The following is a 7,491-nucleotide window of genomic DNA, read 5'->3' as shown; positions in this document are numbered from 1 at the left end:
GTGTGACTTTAAACTTCCCGTACGTGAAAATATTCACAAATTATTATTTACTAACTTGCGTAATTATTTATAATTTATTTTTAAATAATCTGATAAACATACTTATGGCAATCATCCCATGAACTGAAGTTTCATAGCAGCACCAACAACAGCAGAAGAAAGAAGAAGAAGAAGAAGAAGAAAACAAATGAGGAGAAGGAGGAAGGGAAATGGGGTTGAAGTTGTTTAAAAAGTGAGCACAAGTTAAAACTTTAAAAAAAATAGGTATAGGTTAAATGGGGGCGACCAAATAGGGCGCCCCGTGTAATTTTTACCTATATCATAGGGTAAACGATCTCATGATGTAAAGGTGTAATGGCCAAGGCCCAACTGGTAGTTATGATAAAAATAGCACAGATTGATCAATTTTTGGACTGATAATTGAAAAATAGCAAGCATTTGCAAAATCATTGGAAAATAGCCACTATTTTGCTGCAACACAGAAATTTCCAATATAATATACTAGAGATTGGTGCACATGTGTATGAATTTTCAATATATTATGCTGGAAATCCAGCACACGGAAAGTTCTAGCATAATATACTAGAGATTGGAGCACCTGTGTATGAACTTCCAGCATATTATGCTGGACCAATACATTATGCTGGAACTCCAGTATATTATGCTGGAGGTTTACATATAAAAATTTCGAATTCCAGTATATTATGCTGGAATATTTTCTGGCTTTTGATGAATGTTTTCTTTCAGATTTATCTTTACATAAAATTTAACTAAATTTCGATTACTTTTCAAACTATGGCTATTTTTTAATTACCACTTGTAATTCTGGTTATTTTTGAATTTCAGCCATTATGATCTACTTCAGCGCAACCATTAGGATATCACAGTTTTGTCAAAATGGTACCTCGACAACTGACTTTTCTAGTGATGATTTATTACCCTAACTTTTCTTTTTTCATTCTAATATGGGATATTCCTAATTGAACATTCATAGCTAACTTCGTTAGTTGAACTGCCAACAATTCGTTGGTTGTTACACTCACCGATTAGGATCTTTTTGTTCATTTTTGTAAATTTACTACTTATATAAGTCCATTTTGTAAAAAATTGAACAATTTTTCGACATAAATTGCCAAAAAGTTGGAACCATATTGTGTTAAAGAAAAGTCGATGTAAAGGGAACCATGAAGATAGGAAAAAGGATTCGAATATAAATTACATATGCGCTAAATTCATAAATAAATCTACTATATGCATGCTGATGATTAAAGTACTAAAATAAATTAGCTCAAATGGTATTCAATTTGAAAATTCATTTATTTATGAATAGAAAGTAATACCTCACTTTCTTCATTATTCGTAAAATTATTAAAGACGACAAATAAAAGAAAAAAAAAACATTGAAATCACACTAAAACATAAATGCATTAAACAGATTTGCTACTGAGTTTATTGTTATATGATTTCAACGTACTACTCTTTTGAAATTTATGCCTGACACATGAATGTAATAGCTCCAAAAAAGTCTTTGCAGGTACAGCAAACCCAACAATCACTGCAACCATCGTTGTTTTCACAAGATCTCAAACAAGTATTAAGTTGTGGAAGTAGTCTTCTCTCCATCTTTGAGACATCGAGATCAACATTTGGTGCAGCTTTGACTGAGATATTTCACCAAAAAAACATAAAATTATGAATTATTATAACATAAAATTCACATTCAAACGATATGCATAGAAGCACATACATAGCCGTGCATATAGATGAATATGTGAGAGTTACACACATGTACCTACATGTACATATTTACCCCAACATAACGATGTAAAAATTAATAGTTAGAGATAATAAGGTAGTTACTAACTTGTAGCTGCTGCCATTAGAAGGATAGTTAAAAAGAAACCAAGCTTTAACAATGCCATTCTATGAAGTTACTTCACGCTTTATGAAAGTTTTTGTGTAAGTCTCTCATTGCTTTTCAAGTATCGTATTATATATAGATTTACCATGTATGTGAACCAGATCTCTAGCACGGATTATTATTTACTAATTTTTCAATTAATATTTCATAAATACACAAATCTCGAGGGGGCCACCAATCCCTATTCATTTTATTAAATACTTCATCCGGTCCACAATAAGTGACTAATTTGCTTTTTTATTTTGGTCCAAAATAAGTGTCCATTTATATAATAAAAAAAAATTCAATTTGTTTTTACAAAATTACCCTTATGTACATATCCCTAAAAAAATTTCTTACTCATCACATCAAATATTTAATTAAGGGTAGTTTAGTCATACTAGGTATTTTTGTATAAAATTTAGTATTTTCTTAATGGGCGTGCCAAAAATAAATTGGTCACTTATTATGGACCGGAGAGAATATCTGATTTAGAATAATGTTCTCTTCTCCATCTCCCAAAAAAACTAGGGGCATCTTCATATATACCTACTTTTGTGGCCATCATTGAAGTTATACCCGCATTGGATAAAATTTTGCAAAGTGTATCTGCTCGGATCCAAAGTAGTTCAATCTCTTCAATGCAACTTAAGAAATCAAATCTAAAATTCTTCTATTTTTAAATGTAACTTCAGAAATTCGAATCCGAAGTAGTTGAATCTCTTCAATACAACTTCATAAATTAAACCTGAATTTCTTCTATTGTTCAAATGCAACTTCAGAAATGTGAATCCTAAGTGTTCAATCTATTGAATGCAACTTCAGATTTCAAATTTTAAGTTCTGAAACATAAACTTCTTCTTCGAATTTCAACAAACCAATACATGATTCAATGCCCAACTCTATTCCAAATGAGCTCAAATTTGATATGTAACTTTCAACTCAATCATTAAATTATTAAAATAACAACAAATTTAATAAATTTATTTTGCAACTAAGAAGAAGAAGAAGCACAAAAAAGAATAAAACAAAAGCAAGAGGAAAAAAGTGTAAGCATTTAAAGTTATATAAAAAATAGGTATCTGTTAAACTTTTTTTAAAAAGTAATTACAAATTAAATTGGTGGCACAAAGCTGTGTGCCACGTGAAAATTTACCTAAAACTAAAAGAGTCTATTCAGATATTTAGAGTTTTAGCGTGAATGTTAAGATGAAGCATTTTAATGCAATAAATGTGATTCCTAGTTGTTTCTATTAATTAATGAATTGACCTGATTTAGATCTGTTGGTACGGGAGATGCATGTTAGAATTAAAGTGAGCCCGTCCAAAAAAAGTTTATTTTTAATATAGCTACTAAGAGATGCTATTAAACTATACAAAGTGCCTTAGTAGTAATAAAAATATCATGATCTGACACTGCATACGTCAGAAGTAGCATTGGATAGTCTTAATCTAATTTATTTCATAACTAGTACTCCTTTGTTTCAATTTAGATTATACATTATAAAATATCATGATCTGACACTGCATACATCAGAAGTAGCATTGGATATTCTTAATCTAATTTATTTCATAACTAGTACTTGTGACGATCCGGCCAGTCGTCTTATGAGTTATCGCTCCGTTTCCCCCATTTCTGCTTCTTATTGCTTTGTCTATCGGTTCTATATGTGATCGGGTTGGTTGACTCGGGTTCGAAAGGATTTGGTAATGTTTGAGACACATAATCTCTTTTGAGGAAGCTTAAGTTGGAAAAGTCAACCGGATGTTGACTTATGCGTTAGAGGGCTCGGATGTGAGTTCCGATGGTTCAGATAGCTTCGGGAGGTGATTTGGGACTTAGGAGCGTGATTGGAATGAGTTTTGGAGGTTCGGAGTAGATTTAGACTTGAATTGACAAAGTTGAGATTTTGGCGATTTCCGGTTGGTAGGCGAGATTTTGATATAGGGGTCGGAATGGAATTCCGAGAGTTGCAGCAGTTCCGCTGTGTCATTTGGGATGTGTGTGCAAAATTTTAGGTCATTCGGACATGGTTTGGTTGTTGATCAAAAGCTGAATTCAGAAAAGTTTGGAAACTTAGGCTTGAATCCGATGTGTTTTGGTTGATTCGATGTTGTTTGAGGTGTTTTAAAGATTGGTACAAGTTTGAATAAGGTTTTGGGATATGTTGGCATGTTTGGTTGAGGCCCCGGGGGCCTCGGGTGAGTTTCGGGTGGTCAATCGGACCATTTCTTGTTGTTGAGAATTGCAGAAAAACTGCTGAAGTATTGCAGAGAATTTGACCTTCGCGTTCGCGAAGGGTCAGTTGAAGAGGCTGAGATTTTAGCCTTCACGTTCGCGAGGAAGGCTCCGCATTCGCAAAGGGGCTGGGAAGTGATTCATCGTGTTCGCGAGGTGGAGGCGCGTTCGCGTAGAGGAAATTGGTCAGCTGGGTTTGAGGTCAAGTTATTCATCGCGTTCACGAGAGAGAGAGTGCATTCGCGAAGAGTTATTATGAGGAACCATCGCGTTTGCGATGGGCATGACGCGTTCGCATAAGAGGATTTTGGTCAAAACTGGTTTGTGCTTCGCGAATGCGAGGCGTTGACCGCATTCGCGAAGAAGGATTTCAGGCATGGGCAGAAGGTTTAAATAGTCGTCTTGTCCGGGATTTTGGGATTTATTTCTTCCATTGTTGAGCATTTTTGGAGCTTTTTAAAGAGGATTGAAGAGGGATTCAAGGGGAATTATTTGGAGGTAAAATTCATGGACCTAAAACTCGATTCTAATGTGAAATCTACCTAATAAATCATGGAATCTAAGCCTAAAATTGAAGAACTAGGGCTTGAAATTGGAGACCAAAAATTTGGGATTTGAGGGGTCATTTGTGGATGGATTTTGATGCTTTTGGTATGTATGAAATCGGGGGGAGATAAGGAACCTATTTATGTGAATTTTATCGGAATCCAAGACGTGGGCCCAGGGTCAGATTTTGGTAATTTCGGGATTTGTGTCGTATATTGATTATTTTCGCTTGGGCTTCGTTCCCTTAGCATATTTTGACGCCGTGATTCTGATTTTGGATAGATTCGCCGCGAGTGGAGACCGATTTGAGGGGCAAAGACATCGCGGGCTAGAGATTAGACCGGATTGAGGTGAGTAATAATTGTAAATGATGTTATGAGGGTATGAAACCCCGGATTGCACATCGTTGTGCTATATTGAGGTGATGCACACGCTTGATGACGAGCGTGGGGTCGTGCACTATTGGAGATTATGACTTAGTCCGTCCTGAATGACTATTTTCCCGCGTATTGACTGAAATCTATTTGCTATCATCTTGTTTTGGGCTAAATACCATATTTGGGTCTCGTGCCAACTATTTGAACCCTTCAGGGATTTTTACTGATATTTTCTTACTGTTTTGACTTTATACTTGAACTCAGTCATGTTATATTTCACTGTTTTCATACTTAGCCATATTTACTATGTTTTAACACCTAAATGATCTTTTAAATGATGACTGGGCTGAGAATCATGTTTTACTACTGCCAAGTGGCTTGTGAGAATTTTTTGACTGAGTAAGGCCGAGGGCCTATGTTGTGAGGAAACACTGATCATGATTTGAGGCCGAGGTCCTGAGATATGTACGCCACGAGGTGGCTTGTTGATATAAGGCTGAGATCCTAGTGATGATGCCACGAGATGGCTTGATGTTGCGCTTGGGCCGTAAGGGGCTCCTCCAGGAGTCCGCACACCCTTAGTGAGCGCGGGTACCCATTATGAAGTGAGATATAGCCTGAAGGGCTGATATTGTTGACATTGTGCCCGAAGGGCAATCCTTTATGTGCTTATCTGTTTTATTTGTCTGTCATTTACCTGTTTAATTGGTGAGTAGGCATTTCTTGAAATTTAAACTAAACTTATATCATTTTTCATATCTTACTAAATCACTGTTCTTACCTGTTTTACTGCTTCATTATAACCTATAATGTGCCTTACGCGATTTCATGCTTCAGTCTTTATTTATGATTATTACTCACGGAGCCGGAGTACTCACTTTACTCGCTACACCCCGTGTGCTGATTCAGGCGCATCTGGTCCCGCTCCCGAGTGTTAACCTTTCCAGCTCAGGCGGATCGGAGGATTCTCTAGGTAGCTGCCAGCGTTCGCAGCCTAGAGCTTCTTCCCTATCTTATTACTCCTTGTTTTAGTTTTTCTTGAACTCTATAGACCTTTCTTGATTATTCCGGATATTTGAGATGCTCATGGCTAGTGACACCCCGGTATCGGGCTGTGTTGGGTTGTATTCCGCAAATTATGCTATTATCTGCTACTTTGAGATTTTATTTATTATGCTTAGACTTATTCCTTATGGTTTAACTGTTAAAAATTGAAATGGGAAGTATCTGCTGGCCTTGTTTCACGAGAGGCGCCATCGCAACCGAGTCCGAGTTTATGGTCGTGACAAGTTGGTATTAGAGCCTAGGTTACATAGATTTTACGAGTCATTAACAGGTTTAGTAAAGTCTCGCAGATCGGTATAGAGACGTCTGTATTTATCCTCGAGAGGCTGCAGAACCTTTAGGAAAACCTTCATATTCTTGAAATTCTTGTCATGCGAATTTGTTGATCCGAGTACTAAACTTCTGTTATTCTATTCTCTCATAGATGGTGAGGACACGCGCTACCGGTCAGGATGGACGACCACCAGTACCACCAGCTATGGCCACTAGAGGCCGATGACGCGGTCGTGGTCACGGTAGAGGTAAAGGTGTGGCCCGCACAACTGCTAGGGCAGCACCTGCAGATCCACCAGCCGCCCCAGTTCAGGATCAGGTCCCAGCTATGGGCGCTCCAGCAGTACCGGCTCAGGCACCAGCTGTGCCCATTGTGATTCTAGGTCTTTATGAGGCCTTGGCTTAGATTCTATCAGTTTGCACTGGCCTAGCTCAGGCGGTCTCAACCACTACAGCCGCAGCTACTTCTCAGGCCAGGAGAGGCAATCATACTTCCACCGCTCGCACACCTGAACAGGTCGTGCAGAGACTTCAGACACCGGGGGCACATCCAGCCTAGCCGGTTGCAACTGCTCAGGACTATGTTTCCTACCATGCCAGAGGATGAGCATCGTAGGTTGGAGAGGTTTGGTAGACTTCAGCCTCCGACCTTCAGTGGTGTAGAGGGCGAGGAAGCCCAGGGTTTCTTAGATAAATGTCAAATGATGCTTCGTACAGCAGGTATTCTGGAGACCAGCGGGGTCGCTTTCACTACTTATCAATTTTCTAGAGTTGCCTTCACTTGGTGGGAGACTTTTGAGAGGCGTAGGCCTTTTGGTGCAGCACCCCTTACCTGGAAGCAGTTCTCTGTTCTCTTTCTGGAGAAGTATGTGCCGTAGTCTCGCAGAGAGGAGTTGCGTAGAGAGTTTGAGTGGTTGTGTTAGGGAGAGATGACTGTGACATAGTATGAGATGAGGTTCTTCGAGTTAGCTCGTCATGCTATTTGGTTGGTTGCGACAGATAGAGAGAGGATTAGGAGGTTTGTTGATGGCCTCACCTATCAGCTTCGTATTCTCATGACTAGGGAAAGGGTGACTGGTGCTACTTTCGAG

The 7,491-nt window shown here is 38.2% G+C and overlaps 1 long non-coding RNA gene across 1 annotated transcript; it reads right to left on the bottom strand.

The window, feature by feature from the left end:
* Nucleotides 1-1,298: 1,298 nt before the first annotated feature.
* Nucleotides 1,299-1,958, bottom strand: LOC107781515 (uncharacterized). The gene is made up of 2 exons (XR_001647028.2): nt 1,865-1,958; nt 1,299-1,661 (listed from the first exon to the last, which is right to left on the bottom strand). It is a non-coding gene; the product is annotated as an uncharacterized LOC107781515 (long non-coding RNA).
* Nucleotides 1,959-7,491: the final 5,533 nt, after the last annotated feature.

Source organism: Nicotiana tabacum, chromosome 3 (genome assembly GCF_000715075.1).
Source record: "Nicotiana tabacum cultivar K326 chromosome 3, ASM71507v2, whole genome shotgun sequence".
Lineage (NCBI taxonomy): Eukaryota > Viridiplantae > Streptophyta > Magnoliopsida > Solanales > Solanaceae > Nicotiana > Nicotiana tabacum.
The sequence above is the reverse complement of the archived record's forward strand: the minus strand, read 5'-3'. Positions and strand labels throughout refer to the sequence as shown.